This window comes from Penaeus chinensis, chromosome 31, assembly GCF_019202785.1.
Source record: "Penaeus chinensis breed Huanghai No. 1 chromosome 31, ASM1920278v2, whole genome shotgun sequence".
Classification (NCBI taxonomy): Eukaryota; Metazoa; Arthropoda; class Malacostraca; order Decapoda; family Penaeidae; genus Penaeus; species Penaeus chinensis.
In genome coordinates this window covers 18,623,177-18,638,176 of record NC_061849.1, presented here as the reverse complement: position 1 = coordinate 18,638,176, position 15,000 = coordinate 18,623,177, and the positions used below count along the sequence as shown (strand labels likewise).

The 15,000-nt window shown below is 39.2% G+C and overlaps 1 protein-coding gene across 1 annotated transcript in view; it reads left to right on the top strand.

Moving 5' to 3' along the window:
• Positions 1-15,000, top strand: part of LOC125041622 (mucin-5AC-like) — a 43,200-nt gene that overhangs the window by 2,946 nt on the left and 25,254 nt on the right. The window contains exon 2 of the mRNA XM_047636679.1: positions 2,365-2,388. The gene's annotated coding sequence lies outside the window, so the exon portion shown is untranslated. The remainder of the gene's footprint in view (positions 1-2,364; positions 2,389-15,000) is intronic.

Below are 15,000 nucleotides of genomic sequence, written 5' to 3'. Positions count from 1 at the left end.
GATGGTAATAATGTTAACAATGATAATGATGATAACAATGATAATAATGGTGATGAAAATAATAATAATGATATTAATAATAATAATAATAATAATAATAATAATGATAATAATAATAATAATAATAATAATAATAATAATAATAATAATAATAATAATAATGACAGTAATGATGATTATGATAATAATGAGAATAATATTGATGACGATAACAATGATAATACTAGTCATAACAACAACAACAACAATAATGATAATAATGATAATATTAATAGTAATAATAATAATGATAATAATGATAATGAAAATAATAACAATAATATTAACGATACTAGAAATAATAACAGTAATAATGATAATAATAATAAAAAGAATAAAAGGAAGACGAGAAGAATAAGAAGAACAAAAATTGGAGAAATAAATGCAGGAAGAAGGGAAGCTGCACGTGACATTTTAACAAGATATGACTGACATTAAAATTATGACGTAGGAAACCTTGAATGACTTGCATTGAAATCTGTATCTTGTCAAAAAAAAAAAAAAAAAAAAAAAAAATGTAGGTCACACACATTTACAGACTGATATGATATACTTCAAATAGCACAGTTTAGCGAGGTAAAAATATATAACGTTTTAAAGGGACATGTTACGTGATATATTCGATAACAATGCACACGTCTTTACATTCTTGCTGGATGGTATACACACAACTATGCTATAAGGCAAATCACACAAAGCTGATGATATGCTCAGATCGATCGATTATTATTCAATTTGTCAATCTATTTTTTACATCGATTAAAGACCATTACGATACGAGACTGGGTTTTTTTTTCTCGAATGAAGCAATGGAGAGCAAAGGGTTCTAAAGGGTAGGGGTAAGGGAGGGGGGTTCGCTCCGTAAAACCCTATATTAATGCGAGGTAATGCGAAGGCGTGGTTGGGGTGGTGACTCACCGTCGCGTCAAGCAAGGGGGAAAGGGGGAGAGGAGGGGAGGAGTGGGGGAGGGGAGAGAGGGAAGGGTAGAGGTGGAGAGGAGGAGAGAGGGAGGGGAGAGGAGGAGATGGGGAAGGAGATAGGAAGAGAGGGGAGGGGAGAGAGGGAAGAGGAGAGGAGGCGAGGGGGGGAAGAGGGGGAAGAGGAAAGTAGGGGAAGGGAAGAGGGGGAGAGGAGGGTATGGGAGAAGCTTGTTAAGGGGCAAGGGGAGGAGGAGCAAGAGAGAGAGAGGGGAGAGGGGAATCGAAGAGGCGAGCAGACTGGAGTAAGAAAGGCAGTGAACAGAGGAAGGCTGGGAGAGGGGTGGGGGCACGGGGCGATGGGGATAGAGGGGGAGGGGGAGGGGCAGGGGTGGTGCTGAAGAGGCAGTGAGGGTCAAGGGAGGGACAGGGGGAAGGGGTGAGAGGGGAGGAAGGTAGGCCAGTGGAGAGGGGAGATGTGGGAATTGGGTCAAAATGGAGGAGGGTGGGAAGGTAGTGAGGTTTTGTATCACGAATTCTACAAAATTAATTATTCATTTTGGATTAATTAGAGTTAGTGTTGAATGAAATGACGTCATGACAAAAATACACGTGCATAAGTTGTTAATTTGCTTAATTTCAGCTTCATCACTGATATATGTTGGTTTCCAGTGTTTGCTGTTGTTGCTTATTATTATTATCATTATTATTATTATTATTATTATTATTATTATTATTATTATTATTATTATTATTATTATTAGATATATTTCCTTTATCTTAATACCCATTATTGTTTTGCCAAATATTTAGGATATAAGGAGAGAGAGAGAGAGAGAGAGAGAGAGAGAGAGAGAGAGAGAGAGAGAGAGAGAGAGAGAGAGGCATATTTGACTTTGCGGTATGTTCAATAATTATTATAAATAAAAATCATTCCTTCCATCAGTTTCATGGCGTGTTTGACAATAGTCGCGCGCAAAAAAATCTACATGTGGATTCTTTAAAAACTCCTAGTATTGTAGATACAAGGCAAGGTAGGCGACCTGAAGTCGCCCCGTCTTCGGTACTCATAGTGTCATTCATGCAGTGTTGTACTGTAGTTTAAAGTGTTATGGTTGAACTTGAAATACTCGTGTTCAGTCTAATTCCATGTATTATATTTTGATGACTGTTTGGAGGGATCCATATGAAAGGTTATTATAATCATAAAACTAACTTTCTTGTTGATTTGATTAATTTATTTTTTTCATTACTAGAACACATGCAGCATCCTTAGTTCAGTTCAGTTTAGTTCGCGGGCCAGTTTGGTTCCTGAACTTATACCAAGAATTTCATGGCTGAGAAAGTCTGATATTGAATTTTAGAAACCATTTATTTAACTTTATTTATGTTTTTATTTTGTTTCAGCGCCAGTTTCGGTGGAAAGAAAAGGTAAACCAAATAGAAAAAAACACATAGATAAAATGAGTGCCACTTATATATAAAAAAACGCTAATGTGTTTTCGCGTGTTTTTTTATTGCTACAAAAACAATAATTGCTTTTCGCTCGTGCAATTTGCTTTCAAGTGCTTTTGCGAAATCGCCGTTGGATGCATTTGTTGATTACATTTGCAAAGAAAACGATGCTTGCAAATTTGCTTATGTATTGAAAATGGGAAGAGTGATTATGCTTTATTTTCTGAAAAAGAAATGAATGAATGCAGTGCATAGAATTGATAATGATGATTATGGCAATGATAATTATGACAAACTAAAAATAAAATATGTCAATTCAGAATATATGTATGTCTATATATGTATATATATATTACATATATATACATATATACATATATATTATATATATATATATATATATATATATATTGACACAGACACACACACACACACACACACACACACACACACACACACACACAGACACACACACACACACATATATAATGTATTTATGTATATACATGCATGCATACATACATACATACATATATATATATATATATATATATATATATTTATATGTGTATATATGTGTGCGTGTGTGCGTGTGTGTGTGCGTGCGTGCGTGTGTGCGTGTGCTCATGTGTGTGTATGTGCGTGTGTACGTGACGTGAGCGTAAAGAAATAGCAATATAAGAATTTCTGCAGAGAAATGCCTCTTTCACAGGCAAATATTGCATCTGAAGACTCCTGACACTACTGTCGTAACATCTGCCACGGGCATTATACACAATATATTGGATCCGCTTGCCCCCACCCCCCCACCCCCCACACATTCTCACTTCACCCCTTTCGCTCTCTTGTGAACCCCCTACCCCGCCCCAACTCCCATCCTCCCGCCCCTTCCCCCCCACCATGGCTCGGCGCCTTGTGTCATGTGGTGTGATATTAGATACAAATCTATGTAAAAGTGTGTGGCTGCTCCGCGTGTGCCGTTTGTTTGCATTTTTTTCATTATTTCTGTTTCTGTTTCCTTTTCTGTTTCAAGCTAAAGTCAACATCCGTCATTTAGTTTATTTGTCTGCTTGTCTGTCTGTTTGCATATCTCTCTCTCTCTCTCTATATATATATATATATACATATATATATTATATATATATGTCTGTTTGTCTATGCGTTTATATGTCTATATGTATATGTATATATGTACATATGTATATACATATATGCATATGTATATATGTATATATGTATATATGTATATGTATATAAGTATATATATATTTATATATATATATATATATATACATATGTGTGTGTGTGTGTGTGTGTGTGTGTGTAATATTCATACATGTGTGTGTGTGTACACACACACACATGTATGTCTATAACTATATCGATCTATCTCTATCTCTATATCTATCTATATATATACTTATAAAACAGATTCTTTACTCTCGACGTTTCTAACCCGCCCTGCGTCACAGTCCACTTGGTTTTGATATATTTTTAGAATCTCCTATTTTCGTGGTAACTTCGAGTGTCTGACGCTATTCTTAGAACAGATATTTGAAATGTTTTTTTGTTAGCTATGATCGAAAGAAAGTATATGAAAGTGTATGTATATGTTTGTATATATTGTATGTATATGTGTATGTGTATATATACGTATGCATATATGTATGTATTTATGTATGTGAATATATTTTAGGAGGTGAGGAAAAACAATCTGCATCCAGGCATCGAACGAATAATCGTACGTTATGTCATATTCGCACATTTCTTCTAGAAACATGTCGACACCCACATTTCATTAATCAAGAGACGCGCCCGTGTCACCCGAAAAGATTTCCGAATTAATTGGTCTCTTTATTCGCTTTAATAAGGATGAAGACGATCTCGCACGCACTTCCCGAGCTCGAGGGCCCTGAACCCTGTTTTGGGGCCGCGGGGCCCCTGCGCCTTCAAGCTTTCAGGGCCGAGGTATTGCTTCCCTAATTAAGTTCTGATTTATTTATTCGTCCTATCTTTCTTTCATTCATTCATTCTTTTTTCTTTCTTTCTTTCTTCCTTCCTTTTGGGTGCGATTTATGAGGCAGAGGATGAAGGCGAGAACGAGGACGAGATCAAGGGTGAGGGTGAGGGGAGGGTAAAGGAGAGGGAGAACAGGAGTAAGAGGAAGAGGAAGAGCAGGAGGAAGAGGAAGAGGAAGAGGAAGAGCAGGAGGAAGAGGACGGGGAAGAGAGAGATAGAGATAGATAGATAGAGAGAGAGAGAGAGAGAGAGAGAGAGAGAGAGAGAGAGAGAGAGAGTTAAATAGATAGCAGAAGAAAAAATAGAAGCATTGGAAAGGATATAGCATAGAGACAAATTTTCAGACTCCACACCACAGTGTAATATTCAATACACTTAGGAAAGGACTTGGACCCTCCTGATTACACGCTCCCTACCCCATCACCCCCCCCCCCCTACGCCCCTGCACACAAAATACAAAATAAAATGAACGAGAGATAAAGCAGAAAATGAAAGAGTAATAAGAAAGAACGTAAGATAAAGCAGACAAGGAAGGGGAGAGGATTGAATGAAAGATGAAAAGATGGATTACACATTTATTCAGTCTTTCATTCATTCCTTCTTTATTTTCTTACATTTATTTCTCACTTCTTCTACTCCTCCTTTCCATTATCATACCCTCTTCTCTCCTCCTCTCATTTATATTTCCCCTTTACTCGCCAGGTCTAGAGAAAAATCGAGTATGCAAATTTTGTGTCTTCAAACTAGAGTATTAGAAAAGTCAGCCAAGCATAGTGGCGCCGGTGTTGTAAGATAAGCAAGCAAGGACGGAGAGGGAGAATAACGTGCGTGGAGATACGCAAATAAACGCTTAAAATGTGTGGGCGATCAAATGGCCTGTGTAGATAAGGGAGAAAGAGGTGCGGGTAGTGAGAATGGGATGGGAGGGAGAGAGGAAGTGGAGAATGATATTGAACATAAAAGAGAAACAGACAAAGTGTGAATGACAGAGATAACAAAAAAGACCAGAAAAGAGAGAGACAGATAGCGAGAAAAATATAAAATCCTAAAGAAAATACCGAAAAAGAATGCTAAAAGAAGAAGAAAATGGTATCAGACTGAGGACTTGCCGTCGACCAGGAGTTTCACTGGGCTGCCTCTCCATAATCGTCCTCCTTCCAGAAAGTTCCGCGGCTGCCAAACACCGATGGATTCTTCCCGTCCCCTTGCTTGCGCTGCGTCTCGTGGGGCGGACTCCAACTTAACGACTTGGGAGAAGCAGGGAAAGAGGAGGGGGAGGGGAATAGGGGGAAAGAGGAGGGAGAGGGAGGAAGAGGAGGGAAGGGAATTGGGGAAAGAGGAAGGAGAGGGAATAGGGAGGAAGATGAGAGAAAGGGGGGAAGAGGAGGGGAGGGAATTGGGGAAAGAGGAAGGAGAGGGAATAAGGAGAAATATGAGGAAAAGAGGAGGGGGAGGGGAATGGGGAGAAAGATAAGGGAAAGGGAGGAAGGGGAGGGAAAGGAATTGGGGAAAGAGGAAGGAGAGGGAATAGCGAGAGAGAGGAGGGAATAAGGAGAAAGGAGAGGGAAGGGGATGAAAGGGAGGAAAGGGAGTAAGGGGAGTAGGGATAAAGAAGAAGGAGAGGGAATGAGGAGAAAGGTGAGGGAAAGGGAGAAAGAGGAGGGAAGGGAATAGGGAGATAGAGGAGGAAAAGGAGGGAAAGGGAAGAGGAAGGAAAGGGAGTAGGGAGAGAGAGGAGGGAAAGGGGAGTAGGGAGAAATAGTGGGGGAAGAAATAGGGAGGAATAGGAGGGAAAGGGAGTAGGGAGGAAGAGAGAGGGAGAAGAGACATAGATAGGGAAAGAAAAAAAAAACTGAGAAAGATACAATAGGGGAAGGGAATGGCAATGGAAGAAGTGAAGAAACAAAGGGAGAAAAGCACAGAGAAAGGAGGAAAAGGCGACAGGGAGAGGAGGAAGGCCACATAAAAACGAAGACGGAAAGGAAAAAGCATCGGGGAGGAAAATATCAAAACAACAATAATACTACATAGGAAGTCACCGCACGTAAGACATAACTTCGTCCTTGCTAATGGAAGTGTAAGTACACTTTCAACATACGCACACACACATGTATACATTTATATGTGTCTGCGTATACATATAACACAGACACACACATATATACATATATATGTGTGTGTGTATACATATAACACACACACATATACATACATACATATATGTGTGTGTGTGAGTGTGTGTACACATACATGCATATATATTTATATATTATATATATATATATATATATATATATATATATATATATGTGTGTGTGTGTGTGTGTGTGTGTGTGTGTGTGTGTGTGTGTGTGTGCACATACAAATTGTAATGTTCTAGACGTGTTTCTCTATACCTGTATGCCTGTCTGTATCTCATAGTTTCACATCTGTGAGTACTCTCTCTCTCTTTCTCTCTCCTTCTTCTTCTTCTATATCTTCTTCCTCTCGTTCAAGTCCCCATTCCCTCCTACGTTCGCCCCCGCGTCTCTGCCTTCTTTCCTCCAATTACCCGGAGATGGGCAAGCGATAGTTCATACCTCGTAAAAACTCGCTAAACCTCCCATCAACACAATATTCTTCAGCGTCACCCATTACCCATTTTCTCCATCGCCCGTTTTCTATAAGACACCGTTTTCTCTTTACTCGCACGTGATAATTTTAAGGTCGGTTATTTGCCAAAACTGATTGAAGATTTCATAAGTTATTGTTCATCACTGTTTGTGTGTGTGTGTGTGTGTGTGTGTGTGTGTGTGTGTGTGTGTGTGTGTGTGTGTGTGTGTGTGTGTGCATCCATACCTGTGCGTGTTTTATATTTACGTGACGCAAGCCATGCAAGGGGGGAGGGGGTAGCCTTTGGGCCTGTACCGCTTTGCCTGCATATGTGCAATTAGGTAGGCTGGGAGGCCACCTGCAGGGATCAATGTTTAGGCCATTATGCGCTCAATGAAACCCTTATAAACAAGGTTTATTTCCGCACACATACTGCGGCAACGCTTGGATTCGAATTACAAGGAATTACAGGGGCAAGTTATGAAGAATAAAGCTTCTTGGAGTATTCCATTATATTGTTGTTTTTTTTAGGTAATTTAAACCTTATTTAAACCTATTATTGTTTTTTTGTTTTGTTTTTATAGAAAATGTGCATTGCCTAGGGATAAACTTTGAAAAATACTACTATTGGACTGAATATTGTAAAGCATGAATTTTCAAATAGCTGAGAAACTGGAATTGTCCCCTAAACTATGAACATTGATGGTGCTAATATCACAATGTATTGTTCTCGTCTCGATAAACCAGAGTCAAATTCTAACTGAAAACCAAATCCGTTGATATACTTACCTTTAATATGGGAATATATTATAGTAACGCATAGTGAACTTTCAAAAAAAATATTCGAAAGCAGAATGGTAAATTTGTGGCACCATATGTCAGTATATATGATATCAAAATTTGTTTTTTAATCTCTATTTTTCAAAATATTCTTCTTCATTAGTTTAATGGGCATAAACAAGTATTTGTTGCATAAACGTTATTTTTTTCTAATATTGATAAAATATCCACCATCAAACCGTGACGTGTGTGTGGTTGAGTAAGTGTCTTTGTGTATACTCCCCTGTTATGTATGTATGCGTATATGTTCGTTTATGGATATGCCATAAAGATAAGGATTATGTTTATATGTATGTTTGTACATAAGTTTTTTAATTTGGCGTGTGTGTGAGTTTGCGTGTACATATGTGTATGTGCGCTTGGATATATGTGTTTATGTGTGTGAACATCACTGAATATACCTTGTTAGACCCCTTTGGTGTTCACTTCCCTAGTATTGTTCTCTTTCACAGTCTCGTCTTTAATAGTTCAGTGCTTAGAGTCGGTGGCTCAAATATTAAATTTAATAGTATTATATACACTTACACTAAAACCTTTTATCTTTCACCAAATCACATTACTTGATAAAAAAAATGCTTTGTATGATTTCCGGGAAAGTTTCGATGTTTGTGAGGATAATTCACTGGACAATGTTGGAAGAAAGATTGCATATTAACTTCAAGAGAGATGCAATGAGATCCAAAGGATATGGCATGAGATGATGAGGCGCTTCGCATGGCATACAGCAATATGAAGTGTGAGGAAATACGGGGGTGTTAAAAGGCTGGAAAAGGGAATACGCATAATAAATGACGAATGTGTGAAGAAAACAGAAGAGAGGAAACATGCAAAAGCTGTGAATAAGGAGATAACAGAGAGAGAGAGAGAGAGAGAGAGAGAGAGAGAGAGAGAGAGAGAGAGAGAGAGAGAGAGAGAGAGAGAGAGAAAACAAGATCAAGACAAAAAAAAAAAAGTAAAAATAAAAATACTAGATTGAAAAGAAAGAGCGAAAGAACAACAACAAAAGGAAGGGAGAGAAAGTATGATAGACAGACAATAAGGAAAAAAGGGACAAAGATACTCACAGACGCAGATTAAATGGAGGATATGGATAAGGATCGTCCACAGAACGACGTCACGGATTTGTCCCGATGGATGTCAGTTATACACACTTCTAACTGACGCGTAAAAGAAGCTTCAAAGGCTGTGACGGGATTACATGCGTGTGTGTTGATTCCCGGTGCACACGTACAGAAGCATAGAAATACACCAAGGTCTCCACGCGTTCCCCGGGGTCACGTATTTCACCTCCTGACGCAAATCCACGAAAGCATGACGTCACAGCAGAAGGCTAAAAGAGATGTTTGATCCATCTTGTACGTTATTTCATCTCCATGAGTGTCCCGGCAGCACAGTGTGACGTTTTATTACTTTGCAGATTTCTGTCGACTTCGCAGATATGTGCAATGGACTTGGGGGTATTAACAGTTGCGTATGCTTATGTATGCTTTTCGGGGGCTTTGCTTGAAGTCGTATTATTACTATTAATATTCTACTGTTGAGAGAGAGAGAGAGAGAGAGAGAGAGAGAGAGAGAGAGAGAGAGAGAGAGAGAGAGAGAGAGAGAGAGAGAGAGAGTTGTAGAAGGCGGAGCCCTCTGCGTTATTCATTGCAGTGACATTCATTGTGTATTATTACTATAATTACGCATTTACTGTATTTTATTCATATTTTACCCCGCAATTTCCCTGGTACATTTCATGCCCTCCGCTGTTCTCATGGCCAAAATTGTCGTTAATGGTGGGGGGAGGGGGGGGGTGCGATCGATATATTTGCATAGTAGAGAGTGAGTGGAATCCATCGATACCAAAATCATCGCTATCGGTTATGCGAAAGTATTCTGAAAAAATGACCTATTAAAAGACTCACGAGCACGTTTGAGCGGCACGAACACACATGAAAACAAACTATTAAACAAACCCAGACGCAGACAAAGAACACAAAACACGTGAACGCAAACAACCGGCTTCTCACTCTCACACTCAGCGGCCACTCTTACTGCCACATTGCGGAAGCCGAGTTCCTTCACGGCTGATGAAACATTTTCTTGCAGTTATGAGGTCGCGTAAGTTTCCATTGTGCGTCGAGAAGTTCATTTCGTGCTAGTCTGAAGGAAGTGAATATGAGATTGATGAATAGAGCCAGTTAGAGAGGAGCGAGAGCTGGAATACGGCGTCTGGGATTAATGTTTCTTTTCTTGGGATCTGCTTCGTAGACGATGATTGTCCACCTTAAAAAGGGTAAAAACAAGATTGACCTTGTTTGTAAAAGGTCCTTGGGTACCCTGCCTACCGAACGTGGAAGTGGAAATGATGTAAAGATCATGTGTATGACATTTCTTTCCATGAATGAAAGGAAGTCTACGTTTGGGTGTGTTTTGGTGTCTGGGGAGTTCTTCGACAGTGTCACGTTTCCTTTAGCTTTTAAGAAGAAAGAGTTCCCTTTTTATAAACACTCACGCACCGAAGCAATCTGGGAAGTCGTTGGAGGCAAAAAGGGCTTTTATTTTCGCTCTTTTTCTCTTTCCCTCCTTACCTCTCTATCCTTACCTTTCCTCCTTTCCTTCTCTCTTGCCCTCGCTACGCACCTTTACCCTCCTCCTCCCCCTATTTTTTCTTCCTTGAGATAACAGCAGCGAAGGAGCGAGAGCGTCGTAAGTAACGTCACGGCTGCTCCCACAAGAGGGCAACGACTTTGCTTTTCAAGGGCGCATTTCAAGACTTTTTTTTTCCTGATTATCCAGCGCCGTGTATGTTCTCTTAAAGGCCCTTTCTCTTTACACTCATTAAGTAACACCCGAGTTGGAGAGTCGCAGTTCGACCCCATAATTCTCCGCTTCCATTAGGCAAGAAGCCCTAAGGGACAGGGGTTAAAGGGTTAAGGATAGGCTGGGGTTGGGAGCTGGAAGGGAAGGAGAAAGTGGTCAAGGAGGGGGGGGGGGAGAAAGAGGAGATGGAGGAAAGGAAAGAAGCCAGAGGAGAGGGGAGGGAGAAGGCTAAGCGAGGAGAAGAGATTGGGGTAAGGATAAAGTGCAGGCATAGATAATAAGGAAAAGGCATAATTCAGGTCTTGAACAAAGGAAGAATCACTGAACAAAGGGAGAACTTAACGGGGATTGCAAAATTGGTATTTAAGGGGAAGCGGCAACTTCACCATTTGCCGAAGGTCTGGATTCCGCGGTGGTTGTTTGAGATTTTTAGATAAACTGAAACGTTGGTCTGTATTGGGAGGATAAACGTTATCGAGGCTTTGTTCGAAAATTCAAATCGACAGCAATTTATGGCTGTATATGTTAACATCATTTTCTTTCTCTGTCCTTTCGGTTATTGGTATTTTCTTTAGTTATTTTTCCCGATAGCTGGGTACGATAGCATTCACTGTTTTACGTTTGTATTTTTTCTCATTTTCGTTCCACCAAAAAGCCCGTTATTGTTCTCTGAAAATAGCTGCCATTTTTATTCCTACTCTCTTCTGTATATGTTCAATGCCTTTCTATTTATCCTCCTTTCTTTTCGTTCTACCGGTACCAGTAACATATAAAAGCCTTAATATCTATACCTATAAAAAACAAAGCGTGAGCCAAAAGAACGGACCTCTGGCACATGAATAAGGAAAACACTAAACCCGCGATGCCCTGATTCAAACTAGAACCTGAATCAGGCCGTAAAAAGTGATAGTGTATTTGAGCTTCACTTGAGTGTTTCCTTTGTCATTATTCCTTTGGTTTACTTCTACTGTTTACAAGTCTTATCTCAACAAGATTTTTTTCCTGTCTATCCATTTAGCTGCTTGTAGACTTCTCGCCTTCGTACCAGTAACGATTTCCATTACATTGTCCGAGAACAATCTCAAACTGGGCATAATATTCATTCTCGCTTGCCATAGGTTTGTCGAGTTACTGATATGTTTCACCAGCAAAATTTTACGTCTTCACTTTTATATAAATCTTCGTGAATGTTTTAGTCACGTCAAGAATACCACCGCCGGAAGGAGGGAATGGTTTTACCAACATTTATTGGATGGTTTCTTTGTATGCACCCATGAAGATGTGAAAGGTTTCTTACGGTTTGTGATAAAAGATTATGGTTGAATTCGTTTGTCCCAAGGTTTCAGATTATGTACTGGTTTTCAGTATATGCAGACTTAGGGCTCAATTAAATGACACCAGTGCAATTCTGTGTAATCTAAGGAATTTGTAGATTTCGGGACACTGTAGGAGATCTGGCCTTTATGAATGCCGTCCAATAATTATTGTTTTCTTATCATTGCTGTTATTATTATCATTTATTTTGGTATCATCGCTATTATCATTGTTTTTGCTTTTGATACCATAGCTGTTATTATTATTGTTTCTGTGATCATGTTATTATCATCATTATCATTATTATCACAATCACTTTCATCATAGGACGTATAGGATATGCATGTATGGGAAGGATTAAGTACGCGAACTCGCCCTACCTTGAACCGTGTTCCCGCGTGAGCAAGGACCTCATAACGGTATCTCATAGGCCACAGGAATTGCTCATTGCAGTAGCCAGGAGGTTGTAAGTCCAACGGCATTGCCACCCCCTCCTGTGTTGCGAAATTTGGATTTACTATTTTTCGGTTAAGACATTGGAAGGGAAGAAATAAAAGGTGTGTGTGTGTGTGTGTGTGTGTGTGTGTGTGTGTGTGTGTGAATCGATAAACGTTGGGGTCAGGCTCTTGGCGCCAGTATCTGATAATGACAATGATGATAAATATGATATAATTGATACTACTATTACTACAACTACTGTACATTTACTTTTACTGATAATGACATGGAAAATAATGATGGTAAATCAGTAAATAAGATAAGATTAACAATATATTTACATAGACAATTAAAATAATGTAAACCTGAATGTAGCATCACTATTACCACGACCATATGTACATGTATTACAAGAAAGAAAGAAAGAAAGAAAAAAACGTCAACACACCATTAGTACAGCAACAAACAAAAACTGGCTCTCCCGTTGCCAAGCCAAAACGCTACTTTCACGTCGGCCCTACAAGCTTCCCGCCATCCGGAACTTCAAGACTTTTCGAGAATGTTCCAGACCTTACACTTCTGAGAGAGAACAACTGTTAGTGAATAGGTTTGTGGAACCTCTCTTCTCTATTTTGGAGGGAACTGTTTGTGGAAGTTTAAGACAGGCGATGTGAGAAGAGTGTGTGTGTGAGATGGCTTTAGGTTTGGGTGTGTGTGGAGGAAGAAGGGAGGGAAGGAGGAAGAGAGAGAGAGAGAGAGAGAGAGAGAGAGAGAGAGAGAGAGAGAGAGAGAGAGAGAGAGAGAGAGAGAGAGGGAGAGAGAGAGAGAGAGGGGGGGGGGGGAGGGGGGTTAAAAAAATACTTTTGCACGACTTGTAAAAGAATAAGAAACACACACACACACACACACATATATAATATAAATGTAACATCTTGAACACAGAAAGTCTAAACAAAGATGTACGTAGCACCAGCAAAATTCACTGGCAAAAAAAAAAAAAAAAAAAAAAAAATCGGAATTTCGAATTTCTGTCGCTGGGAAAGATAGGGCAGGTTTCGCTCAAGTTTACACGCCCACGCATTCTATTTTCAATGCTTGGCCAGTTTCTGTAAGGTATATTTATATCTAACACACACACATACACACACACACACACACACACACACACACACACACACACACACACACACACACACACACACACACACACACACACACACACACACACACACACACACACACACAATTATATGGCCAAATAGTAATTTTGCTTAATTAAAAGGTATCTGAACACGTGAGCTTTCCATTACTCCAAATGAGAACTGAGCGCTTACTTGGCGAGAATTTAAGCAAAGGGGAACGGAACATACTTAGAATATTCAATTGCACAAAACGGGAAGTTGAACAGACATCAACAATAACAAAATAAATAAATAATAATAAAAAAAAAGAGAAAGTAGAAATGCAAATTTTTTGAAGAGGTATTTTGATTCTGTCGAAGTCGTGCACTGGTTGAGTTGTTTATTTATTCTTTTTCAGGGATTTGTAAAAGAAACTATTGTACCTGATATTTCTTATTAGTTTCTTCTGTCTTGTCCCTCCTCTTTTGGCTTGTCATTATCGGAAATTGCGCTGCAAAGCAAAACAAAAAATATATATTTATCCCAGAAAACTTCTCGAAAAATCCAAAAGCATTTAGAAACAGTTTACTTCTTGGGTTAATAATGTTGTACTGATGAGCTTTGAGCTGTAAGTACGCACACACACACACACACACACACACACACACACACACACACACACACACACACACACACACACACACACACACACACACACACACACACACACAACCCCGTTTAAGTTCGACGACAGCTGGTTTTAGATGCGTCATTGATAACATGGCTTTGGAAATCAAGGTTAATGCTGACAATTTGACACTAACACTGAAACCTAGTCTTGTTCACTTTAGCGTTGGGAGATTTCGTAAGAACGTGTGTCAAGTGTTTGTCACGTTCCTTGCACCCTTTTCTTGTGTGTTATGATTTTGAGTTCATCTGCGCCTCGCGATTCGAACGTGTGACTTGAGTTTTATTAAATTATGAATGTTATTATTTCGTGATGTTTCGTAATTTGCTGTTTAACGAGAAATCGTATTTTTTCTTTCTTTTTTATGATGTTTCGTTTATTTTTTTCCTACTGATGATAGATTTTGTTGTTGAATCGTTTGATGATTTACAGGTACGTGATAGTTTTATTGTTTTGATTTTGTGCTTAATGTGTTACGTTGTGATTGCTTTGTTTTGCGTTTTGCTTGTGTTTGTTATGCTTATTTCTCTCGTGCAATCAGTATGAACGGTTTGGTATTTTTTATTTTATTATCTATCTTTTTACAATCCCTTCGCATAACTCATCGCGACTTTCTTGTCCCGATTACAGGGGAGGGCATGAAAAGTACCAAGGAAACTACCCATCTCCTCCATTTCCAGACACGAACACCAAAATGCTTAAAATAAAAGCACATAACTAAAATTAAAAGCACACAACTAAAACCTCATTTCCCCCTTTTTCCCTCTCTGT